Source organism: Schistocerca serialis, chromosome 6, assembly GCF_023864345.2.
Source record: "Schistocerca serialis cubense isolate TAMUIC-IGC-003099 chromosome 6, iqSchSeri2.2, whole genome shotgun sequence".
In the NCBI taxonomy this organism is placed as follows: domain Eukaryota; kingdom Metazoa; phylum Arthropoda; class Insecta; order Orthoptera; family Acrididae; genus Schistocerca; species Schistocerca serialis.
The window spans coordinates 429263882-429276775 of NC_064643.1; the positions used below are offsets into that span (position 1 = coordinate 429263882).

The 12894-nt window shown below is 43.8% G+C and overlaps 1 protein-coding gene and 1 non-coding gene across 2 annotated transcripts in view; one reads left to right on the plus strand and one right to left on the minus strand.

The window, feature by feature from the left end:
- LOC126484903 (Down syndrome cell adhesion molecule-like protein Dscam2) overlaps positions 1-12894 on the minus strand; it is a 505795-nt gene that overhangs the window by 476210 nt on the left and 16691 nt on the right. The gene's annotated exons all lie outside the window — the stretch shown is intronic.
- Positions 8883-8960, plus strand: Trnat-cgu (transfer RNA threonine (anticodon CGU)). The gene has a single exon. It is a non-coding gene; the product is annotated as a tRNA-Thr (tRNA).

A 12894-nucleotide genomic window follows, 5' to 3' on the forward strand; every position in this document is an offset into this window, starting at 1 on the left:
CAACGAAGGACCACCTGTGCGGAATTGCTTGCGCGTTACGAGACTGATCGCGCTACTTCTTCTCCTCAGAAGTTCAAAGCAGGTGGTAAAGTCATGGCGACGGACTTATGAATTTTGGAAGAGCCATTCTGTTTGATGTCACCCTCATGGTGCAACGACCGACTCTGAACTGTATTGTACTACCCTCAGGAAATTGAAGAAACGACTTCAGGGTGTTTCTCGCCACAAAAACGGAAACGGACGTCTTCTTCTCCATGACAACGCAGGGCCTCACAATAGTCTGCACACCCGATAGAAGCTCACAGACTTCACTCATCTTTCAGCCCGGATCTCGCACCTTCAGAATACAATCTGTTTGTTCCAATGAAGGGTGCGTTCCGCTGTAAGCAATACGGGGATGATAGAGACATTATTTATGCAGCAAGACGGTGGCTCCGACTTCGATCAGTAGAGTAGTACCATGCTGAGGTACAGGTCCTTTCAGTAAAGTGGGGTAAGGCCGTCGCGTTGAGTGGTTGTTATGTTGAAAAATACAGTTTTTTAGCCGTCAGAGTGGGGAATAATATGGTGTATTGGAATCCTGAATAAGATAAACCTGCTTTCAGAAAAAAATATTGATGCATTACTTACTGAACGCTCATCGCATAATCGACCTGGTCCAACGCGTGTCGCTACTCGTCAATCTACGCGACTTTTCCCCATCTTTCGGGCCCCCATAGACTGTGTTCCTGGGCCCTAGCTAATTTTTATTAGCCGTTCCCTTGCGGTGAACAGGGAAAGGTGTAAGACGCAATATGGTTAGCAAGTAGTGCTGGATGGTATAGCTGCAGATCAGTCATTTTACATCATTGAATGGCGGAATGACTTGAAGCACTGTGGCTCGCCTAACCGCAATAAAAATACAAAATGGTCGAGAATGACTTCTGGCACAAATTCGTTGTTGGCTAAGGTAGGTGGCTCAGGTGGAATCAGTGTTCCCTCTCTCTCTCTCTCTCTCTCTCTCTCTCTCTCTCTCTCTCTCGCTCCGTTCCTGCCTCTGAATCACGGGGTCCCGGTTTCGATACCTCGCCGTATTGGCGATTTTTCTCTGCCCGGGGACTGCGTGTTTGTGTTTACATCATATTCATCATCATCATCATCATCATCCGTGGCAGCAAATACAATGGACTGTGAAAAAAATGGGACTTTGTACAGGCGCCTTACAACCCATTCTCATCATCATGTCCTTTCTCTCTCTCTCTCTCTCTCTCTCTCTCTCTCCCGCCTGTGTATGTGTGTGTGTTTGTGTGTGCGAGCTTGCGCATCTGTGTCTGTGTCACGCATTCGTCCAATTCAAGGCCAGATGACTTCCCAGTCACGTGATACACGAAAATTTTCCATTCGTCCTAGCGAAAGAACCACTTTCCCTCCAACGTTACACGTATCACGAATTAATTTGGTCGTGACTGTGTATCATATTCAAAGCAGAAAAAGAAAATAAAATGTGTTTGCTTCAGATAAAACTTGCCGGCTGAGAGGTCTTGGTCGATACATGAAACTATTACTTGACATTTCGTCCCTGAGTGCTGGGAACATCTTCGGAGATAAAATAGCAACTGCTGGGTGTCTCCTACAGTCACGGACTAAATTTTGAAATGTGTCTATTAACGCAGCAATTTCATTTCTAACCACTATATGTTGTTTGTAATAGATGGCGATATTTACCTTTGCCATACTTTACAATAGTCTGATATAATCAGTTTTGATTAGTCGATACAAGCAGCGTAGCAATTTCTTTGCTTCGTCACCGATCGTATTTTACGCCTTTGGCGAGTCAAGTTTGTTTTCGATCAATGGGAATCAAATGGTTCCAATGGCTCTGAGCACTATGCGACTTAACTTCTGAGGTCATCAGTCGCCTAGAACTTAGAACTAATTAAACCTAACTAACCTAAGGACATCACACACATTCATGCCCGAGGCAGGTTTCGAACCTGCGACCGTAGCGGTCACGCGGTTCCAGACTGATACGCCTTTAACCGCACGGCCACACCGGCCGGCTCAATGGGAATCATTCGAGGTTCCATGCCCATGTGGTGTTCCTTATTTGAAAGAGGAATTCGACATTACTGAGTTTTATTCCAGTCTATGTGATGACCTGGGTCGATTGGAAGGTTGTGAAATGGAGCCGTATTTGAAGGGAAGATTGCTTTTGTCCGGTGGAGGTCTTGCTGCTATGCAGATTCTGCAATGGCTGAAGAATCGGGTGAGACGAGTTTATTTTACGTGCCGTGGTGAAGTTATTGCGTGCCGAGGTCGGATAGGAATCTGCGATCACTCCAGGCATAGGAATAGGGGTGTGTGCTTACGCGTGGTAAGATAGGACCTCATAGTTTGCTAGTGCTTGATTGGATGGAAGATGATAATTGTGTCGTACGTGATTACGTCACTTAGATGCGCTACACATTCATAGATGCGCTACACATTCATAAATATTATCCTCTATTTAAGTACGGGTGCAAGACAGTTTGCAATTAAACTCCGAGATGCGAATACAATGTTTCTATTGTTGGTTGTAAACCTAATTCCTGTACTTGGTGCTGTGACTAGCCCTGTAGGGTTCTAATCTCACTTCCTTGTGTGAAGTTAAACACATTTGCTCATCACCTCACATCTTTCTGAGTGATTATAAAATATCCCTCCACACCTTTGTTTTAAGCCGCTAGAATGTGGCACGCTGTGTGGGTACCATCTTGTGGCAATTTGTACGATGGTTTCACGTTCCACAATGACTCAGGGTACATCGGAAACCAATAAATGAACTCCGATATAGTAACTCACAGAAAATAATCAGCTTCATTTCCTTGTACGCTGTTAATTTTCAAGTGCTGCTGAAGGGGAGCCGGTCGTTGTGACCGAGCGGTTCTAGGCGCTTCAACCCGGAACCGCCCGACCACTACGGTCGCAGGTTCGAATCCTGCCTCGGGCATGGATGTGTGTGATGTCCTTAGGTTAGTTAGGTTTAAGTAGTTCTAAGTTCTAGGGGACTGATGACCTCAGATGTTAAGTCCCATAGTGCTCAGACCCATTTGAACCATTTGCTAAAGGGAGGTCGATGCTTACTGTTATGCAGATTGATGTTTGTAAAACATTGTGTTGCGTAATATCACACACACATTGACCCCGCAGTCGGGAAAAGTACGGTTCAAACCCGCGCCTGCCATCCGATTTAGATTTTCTGTGATTTCCCTAAATCGCCTGAGGCAAATGTCGGGATGGCTCCTTTGAAAGGGTACGGTCGATTTCCTTCCCCATCCTTCCCTAATCCGATGGGACTGATGACCTCCCTGTTTTATCCTCTCCAGTAGTCAACTAACCAACCATTCCCACCTACTGGTGCGATGTAAAGTAGGAATAAGAGTCAGGATTTATACCATCACTCACTTGACTTAAATGCTTTTGCATACTAAATCTAGGATTATAAGATGGAAGAAACACCCTCTTTGTACAGCTGGTCGCTATATGCATCACGCTAACACATTAAATGTAGTCCACTGTGTATTTATATTCCAATCTGCGAGTCAGATAGCGTTTCCAAATTGAATCATACATTTTGCATGTCTTGAAAGTATCAGGGTTTGAATATCACGACTTATGGGAGCAGTCTATACTTTTTTAACATAAAGAAACACACCTTTTAAAAATAGCGAATAGTTTTGTATGTCGATCAAGGCTTCTCAGCTTGGAAGTTTCAACTGAAATAAACACCGGCCATGAAAGCCTACTTTGTATGGTCAAAATATGTTTGGTTTTACGGTCGATTTGCATAAATGACTAAACTAACAGCACGTATCAACTCTACGAGGGGTAGTGTGGTGTGTGTACTGTAAGACCTTCGGTACACACACCATCAGATTATTTGACTTGTCGCTCTAACGAAGTAGGCGAGTGTCAGCAATATGTCTCGTAGTATTATCCTGCCGTGTTTATATTCTGCCGTTAGGTCAGACGATAGAAATGTCACTTGCATGCTTAGAGTAGCAGATTGACGGTGACCAACTTTAAATGGAACTTGATTAATTTTCACACACATTTATTAAAATAATAGAAAGCATAAAATTACTCAACTTGATTCTGGATGCTATTTACAATTGACAATCTGAAGTTCCTTTGGTCTTGGTAGGTTAATCTTATTCTCACATATCTCTGATACTTGACAAAGTGTCTATACATTTCTCTTCATGACTATGTACAGAAATATGATAATCTTATTAGGTGCAGACTGAAACTTGACTATAGACTGGTACAGACTAATGCAGACTGGTGCAGACAAATGCAGACTGATGCAGACTAGTGCAGACTGACTAACCGGAGGTCTGTACACTCGTTATAATACCTCGAGCGTTCAAGTATCACTGCGCGAGTGTGATCCGCGAGGAGAAAAGGTTCTACGTTAGCAGCAATCTCATTGGCTGCGTTACATATTAATACGCGGATCGGCGGAAGCAGAATTTGGTCCGTCTCTAAGACAGCGCCATCTCGTAGTTCGGAGACGGACGAGCGCTGTGCCTGCGCTGTTGTGTTTAGCGGGGCGCGCTCTATTGGGAAAGTTGTGTACGCGCTGACTACGCGGAACTATGTACACAACAGGTAGTTATAAGTTTTTAATCATCACCTCGAGTACATAAAGTTAGATAATTATTTTGTTTGTTTGTTCACAGGTAAATGTTGCAGTCCTGGCATACACTAAAATCTTCACGTCAAATAAGCCCCACACTAATTACCGCTGTGCGAGCCTTAAGAATATATGTGTTTCACAATGTACCTAGAAATGCGACACTGGTCAGGTTCACATACGCTGAAGTACAACATCATATGGAGACCAACAACTGGATACAGAAGTGAGCAGCTTTAACCGAAGTAAGATATATCGGGCATTAGTTCTACTATAATTTAGAACTGCCTTAAGGTCCATAACATGAAGAGGAAATAAGAACAAGTGGAGGATTAAAAGGAGGAAAACAATCCCAACACTACTACTACAACTACTATTACTACTACAGACTTTATTTCCAGCTGAATACTCTAGTGATTGCCCTTCTTAACTAATTCAAAAGCCAGTGACCACCAGTAAACGTAATCTGGAAACCAAATGAAGCACAAACAATTAAACTTAGTAGTAAAACGATAAATACGAGCACCATCGCCTATCGAGCTATTAGAAAAATTAGGTAACTGAGACCACTCAATATCGGATGCGCTACAATATAACAACGAACAGAGTCACCCTGATGCTGTTTGCTAACATGCAATTAAAGGAAATATTTGCAACCAGAGACTAGCCCTTTCGACGGATATGCTTGTAAAGGAATCTAATCCGCTGTTAATGAATATTACTAACAAAAAAAATGGTTCAAATGGATCTAAGCACTACGGGACTTAACATCGAAGTCATAATTCCCCTAGACTTAGAACTACTTAAACCTAATTAACCTAAGGACATCACACACATCCATGCCCGAGGCAGGATTCGGTCCTGCGACCGTAGCAGCAGCGCGGTTCCGGACAGAGGCGCGTATAACCGCTTGGCCACAACGTCCGGGTATTACTAACACCGACTGACTTGTACACAATAAAATGACAAAGACATATCACCATCACACCAGACTTAATATGTGCTAGGCTACTCGGCCTAGTACATGAAACCACATAAATATTTAAAGAACAGCTACAGGGAATGTAACCACAGCTTAACAAATGTCAAACGAATTCCTTTCAAGAAAAACTACACAAGTGCAACAACGTATCACCAAAAGTGATAAACTCTTAGCCCCTGCTCGTATTCCCTTAACAAGAGATAACACCAAAGGAAAACAGAGCACAATTGAACATGCGAACATCGTCGGCTGGAAGCTAATCAACGATGGCTACTACACAGTTCTTCGAAGGACGTCGTCAAGAACAGAAAATATAAAAGAACAAAACCACTCGTTGGAGCTGTCAAAGACGACAACGCGTCCACTACACACACCACCGTGGAGGCTCCGTCGACTCATTGCTCGGTCGCCGGGTCGCCGCTGGAGCTCCTCTGGCTAACGCTAGAGGGCTTTGCCCGCTTACCCAGTACACAAGTCTGAAGCGGCGGGTCTCTTAAAATAACACTGTAGCCCACCACGGCCGATGACGAAGGAAAATACTGAAAAGTACAACACGAAGGAGGTTGCCAGAATGAGATTTTCACTCTGCAGCGGAGTGTGCTTTGATATGAAACTTCCTGGCAGTTTTAATCTACCAGGAAGTTTCATATCAGCGCACACTCCGCTGCAGAGTGAAAATATCATTCTGGAAACATCCCCCAGGCTGTGGCTAAGCCATGTCTCCGCAATGTCCTTTCTTTCAGGAGTGCTAGTTCTACAAGGTTCGCAGGAGAGCTTCTGTAAAGTTTGGAAGGTAGGAGACAAGGTACTGGCAGAAGTAAAGCTGTGAGGACAGGGCGTGAGTCGTGCTTGGGTAGCTCAGTTGGTAGAGCACTTGCCCACGAAAGGCAAAGGTCCCGAGTTCGAGTCTCGGTCCGGTACACAGTTTTACTGCCAGGAAGTTTCACGAAGGAGGTTCGTTATTGAACACTCGTGCGACCCATCCTAGAATATTGCTTAAATGTGTGGGAGGCTTATCAGACAGTGCTAACATAAGGTACTGAACATATACAAAGAAGAGCAGCACCAATGGTTACAGGTTTGTTTGTTCCATGGGAGAGTGTCACGGAATGCTGAGGAAATTGAACTTTAAGATGGAGCCAACCATCCTGAGAATGTCTGCTTACAAAATTTCAAGAGGCTGCGTTAAATGACGAATCTAAGAATTTATTATAACACCTTGCGTATCGCTCCCGTAGGGATCACATTAATTACAGCGCACACTGAGCAGTTTATAGAGTCACTCTTCCCGCACTGCGTACGTGACAGGAAAGGGAAGAATCCGTAATAACCGGTACAGAGAGAAGTACCGTCTGCCATGCACTTCAGTGTTGTTCGCAGCGTGTGGGTTTGGATGAAGTTCTGACCAACATAAAATTAAAAAGACTTCATAAGCAATCTGATCCATGGGATTCGAAAAGCCCTAGCGACGGACGTTTTACGGAACGTCGGTGTCAGAAGACAAACGCATAGCTAGAATAAGGAAAATGTCAACACTAGTGATAAAACTAGTGCAAAAGTAGCGTCTCGTACCCAACAGTGCTTCACAGTCTAACTGGAGTTCAGCTAGTGAGTTTTTTTTGCGAGCATCAAATGCAGCACTCGAGGATGACATCGAAATGACATGCAGGGTGTTGGGACTGTCTTTGCTACTGATCCCTCAAATTATATATTGTGTCAGTCACTTCAGTAATCGCAATATGAAACAACCTGTCATTGTTTCTGATTTAAGAATGCATTTTAAAGTTTGAGTATTCAAGTATACGTATCAGTTTTCTGCTGCTGTGGATGACGACGAATCGAATTTCAAAACGGATCACCAAAATAGTGCAGTAAAGTAACATTAGCAGCAGCTATGCAGCATGCAAGTGCAAAGAAAAAAGTTACAGGAAAGCAAATCAGTCTCCGAAACGGGTTTATCGATCTGCTTATGGTGATTTACTGAGCTCACACACCTTAGAAATAGAGCGGATGAGTTTACACAAGATCATTATTTTCGCTAATAGTCCTGTCATTTCTATAGCAATTGGAACTTGGTATTTTCTCTACGAAGCGCGCTAGTCGGAACGAATTTCTTTCTTCTGACTTGACAAACTCAGAGACTCCCGCCATCTTCGTCTCCATTCTTTCAGGGCTAACCATCACGAGTCCGCGGCTGATAATATTTCTGGGAACAAGTCCTCCACCGTTACAGATGTCATTTTTTTTACGTTGCCTCAGACGAAAAGTGACACACCCAAAAGATATCGTCGTGTGTCAGTTGACTTCGGACACGTACATGCCATCTGCACAGCATGTGAGTGACTAGGGTTGCAGATCTCTGTGGCAGGCAGAACGACCACTGGTCCATTAGTGTTGTTCGTGTTCATCTTTGTTACCAGGCCTCGAAGGCTATATGAGGGGCGTAAACAGCTTCAGACGATGAGTGATCACTGTCAAGGACAGGGTTGGGTTGTTGTGGAGGAGGAGACCAGGCAGCGAGGTCATCGTCTCAGCGGATTAGGGAAGGACGGGGAAGGAAGTCGGCCGTGCCCTTTCAAAGGAACCCTTTCAAAGGAACCATCCCGGCATTTGCCTGGAGCGGTTTAGGGAAATCGCGGGAAACCTAAATCAGGATGGCCGGACGCGGAATTGAACCGTCGTCCTCCCGAATGCGAGTCCAGTGTGCTAACCACTGCGCTACTTCACTCGGTCAAGGACAGGGAGATGCTGCATATTCATCTGAGACAGTGTTAAGTGTACCTTAGTTTGATAATAGCACGTTGTGAGTCTCCATTTGGCCGGCTGGTTTAATCGTGTGAGGTATTCGGATGCTACAGACCCGACTGCGCTGGAATGTCAGGGCAGACACACTCTCGTCAAGGTTTCGGTTGACCACGTCTGACAGCCACAATGTGTACCAAGCACACCACAACCCCTTCAAATCTGCGCCTGCCATTCGAGAAGAAGCACCAATGAACTCCCTGCAACATTCTGTGCCATCCCGCACCGTTAGTCGGAGAGAGGCACCATCCGGATTAGGTAATTACCGTTCCATGTGTTGGCTGCCCTAAATCAGACAACAAAAACGGCTGCATGTGGAGTGACACTGTGGCTCGGAAGCACAGACTGCTGATGGATGCCATTGCATTATGTTCAGCGATGCATCGCGGCTCTGCACTACCTCGGATGGCCATCGTCAGCGAGTATGGCAGCGACCTTGAGAGTGCTCCGATGACAGACTCAGTCGGATAGAGCGTCTGCCACGTAAGCAGGAGATCCCGGGTTCGAGTCCCGGTCGGGGCACACATTTTCAACTGTCCCCGTTGACATGAAACTTCCTGGCAGATTAAAACTGTGTGCCCGACCGAGACTCGAACTCGGGACCTTTGCCTTTCGCGGGCAAGTGCTCTACCATCTGAGCTACCGAAGCACGACTCACGCCCGGTACTCACAGCTTTACTTCTGCCAGTATCTCGTCTCCTCCCTTCCAAACTTTACAGAAGCTCTCCTGCGAAAATTGCAGAACGAGCACTCCTGAAAGAAAGGATACTGCGGAGTCTCGGTCGGGCACACAGTTTTAATCTGCCAGGAAGTTTCATATCAGCGCACACTCCGCTGCAGAGTGAAAATTTCATTCTGGTCCCCGTTGATATTTATCAACGCCTTTAAGCAACTAATGGTCTGGGTTTCATTCGGACATGTCCGAAAGAACAGATACCATCTTCATATAGATAAGGATTACCGGGCAACGATCTTCAGTGTGGATGCACTCACATTGCCCGATCTCTCATGGGAGTCGGTAGATTGACTGCCGCGAGTAATGAATATAGTAGTGTGTGGACAGTAAGTTGGAAGTCTGGGTCTTACGGGGAGCGTGCCAGAGATAAGTCCCTGCAGTCGCACTATCCTGTGTCCTCGGTGGCTCAGTCGGATAGAGCGTCTGCCATGTAAGCAGCAGATCTCGGGTCGTGTCCCAGTCGGAGCACACATTTTCAACATTATCAATGCCTGTAAGCAGCTAATGGTCTGGATTTCTTTGTAATTTCATTGTATGAGTGATGCTGAAGTGCCCCTGTGGTCAGTAAGATTACCAGGTCTGTCCCCTATAGGTCATTTGCGGAACCAAAAATGGCTCTAAACACTATGGGACTTAACATCTGAGGTCATAAGTCCCCTAGACTTAGAACTAGTTAAACCTAACTAACCTAAGGACATCACACACATCCATGCTCGTGGCAGGATTCGAACCTGCGACCGTAGCAGGACTGAAGCGCCTAGAACCGCTCGGCCTCAGCGGCCGGCTTTGTGGAACCGCTCGGACATTAATTCCGTCGTAGTGACAGTATCCATAATATAGAAAATCAGTTACAACATGTGTGGAAAATTAATGAAGAACAATCTGGATCACAATGTTTATTTTATTTAAAATTGATGGTTTCGGCCTAGTCTTAGGCCATCTTCAGAAAGGCACCATCAGCTGAAGTTGACGCAGCAGTTGCAGCGACTGGGGTCTGCTTACTCTCCTGGAAATCGTCAACTTCAGCTGATGGTGGGTGCTATTCTGAAGATGGCCCAACACCAGACCGAAACCGGTCGTTTTAAATAAAATAACCACTGTGATTTAGACTGTTTTTCACAAACTTTTTATAGCTTACAAGATCGCTGTTCTCCGAAAACGTTACCAAAAATTTTGGCCAGGTTGGAAATGCCCAACCGATTCAGTGCTTGCATCCAGGCTGGAGCAGATGCAACGTCATACTGATAAGTTGGCACATACTACCAAGTTCTTTGTAGTTTTGACTCGATTTTGTATTCATTGAAATAATATCAGCTGCTCTCTGTCACCCAGCGAATCATCATTCTGTTTCCCCCTCCACCCTTTCTGGGTGCTACAATTTTTATTGTCTGGCTTTTTATTAATGTGTATTTATTTGCGAAGGTGAGCACTTTTAGATAATCATTACCTGATAGCAACACATCAGTAGCTTAGAACTACACTTAGTGTCTTCATAAAACTTTAACTGGTGTAACCTAAGGCGGTCTGTCTGTGCAATAATTCCCAATGGCGCCGTGCTACCTGCAGGCGATGCCTACGTTCGCTAAGTCTTTGTTTATTTTGACGTAACCTCATTATCGAAAACTCATCTTCATACAGCCTAAACAATATAAAGACGCCTCAAACATGAAAATAAATGCTGAAATTACATATTCTAGTTGAAACGAAGTTGTAACTTGACATAATGTTGGCAATCATAAGCATGAGTCAGCAGTTTCTAATATTAGTCTATGTGTGGTGCTTATTATACTTAATTTTGTACTCTATGTGTTTATTTTCTTGTTCTTGTTAGCAAAGCCACCCATTCAGCAGTTATTCCTGATTCTGCCTGCTCTCTACCGAGCTGAGGAATTTCATTTCTCGTGTTTGACCTGATCTTCATTCCTTGAGGTTCAGTGCTCGTATATTAACTGAACTTCATTTGTGTTCTTTTCTCTGTCCATTAGATCATTGTATGTCTTTATTTGCAGTACTGTTAATTTAATTTCACATGTACTTTTGCATGTACTAGGAAAGTACAAAGATTATTCGGCAGAGAAACTGTGCAAAGAACGTGTATCTGCCTTTAAATAAACTTCGTGTAAAGAAATGGGAAAATTATTTATGAGTTTTTGAGCAAAGTTTTCAAATACGTAGAAAGAGTGGTATGTGGCTTTGTTAAAGTTGTTCCGAAGTATGTCACTGGTCAACGAGTTGAGAGATCCTGCTCTAGCTGCTTGCGATAACTGAAACGCTTGAAGAAATTATCGTATGACACTTACCACCTGAAAATTGATGTTCAGGAAACGTGACATTTGTTCCCTGTGGCATGAAGCCTACTTGAGTATTATGAATAACAGACTGTTGGATAAATAACTATAAACAATTTTACCCGCTCTCCAGATGGAGAGTGTAATTTTAAAACGAGCCGTTAATATCTTTGCCTGTTAGTTGTGTGCTCATGCCTTCTTGAATTTTTTTGAATTCTATCAATAAGTGTGAAAAATTAACGTCTTACCATACTTGCAGAAACCATAAAAATTGTGGTTTCCTGAAATCATATGATGTTGGTAGGAGATGGGCGGCTGGCTAATTTAGTCGTCTTGAAAACTGAGATTCAGTTTTTAGTGGGCAAACTAGTAAATTGATAGTAATAATCGCCTTAATAAAGTAACAGAAATAAACGAAAGAACGAATTTTGTCACACATGGTTCGTCTTTGAGTCTTTTACGAACTAAAGCGTCTGCAAGTACCTACCTAGTATGTCTATAGTTACATCAATGGCCTGCTTATGTAACTGCATATCAATTACTTTGGCACATATGCAATAGCCCTTTCCAAGAGTGAAACTGCGTGTTAAGAGTATTCTGTCATATAGCGGAATAATTAAGCCACAACCTTCAGAAAACTCAACTTCTATAAAACTGTAATGTCTGGGAGATGGCGAATGGTTCTTGGACAAATGACACATCAGATTTTTACTCCTGCTGATGTTTAGCGCGTTCTATCTGTTATATTTCTCTGTTCACAATGAAATATGGCGACGAATGCGTGGGCAGTATCGCACAGTGTTCATTTTGTTGATGGTGAAATTGAAAAGATGGAGGATTAAATCCGATACGAGCAATTTACGCCTTTGTAAAAGCACCGAGGTGTCCGCAGGCTTAAGAACGGGCGCTGCAGCGTCAAAAGAGACGTTCTCTCCCATTATGTAGAAAGGGGGGAAAAAAAGAAAATTGCTCTTAATAATGAAAAATTTACGCCACCTTTTGAGATAAATTCTGACGACGAAAAAGCCGTCCACAGCCGGTTTATGATCCGGTTATTAAGGGGCGAGCGACGTTGATGTGCTACCAATTAGCGATATCAGACACGACCACTAATTGGAAGAAAAGAAAATAAGAAGGTTGGACGAGAGAGATTGGAAACAAGTGGAAAGCTGTGGACGGACTGGGGAAAACATTTAGAAAAGCGATGGAAAAATTCTACCTGGCAGTGTAATTTTCAAACAATAAAGTATCAATGAAACGTCAGAACATCACAAGGGATTTGCTTTCAAATATAATCCCACGAGCTACGGAAAATTACTCAATGTTTCGAATGAAAGCTTCTCAGGATTACTCACAGGGTGACAACCTGTTACTGCCCAGTCTAGCCCGTGCAAGAAGAGCAACTCAGCATGTTGTACTTGTGTGAGTGATC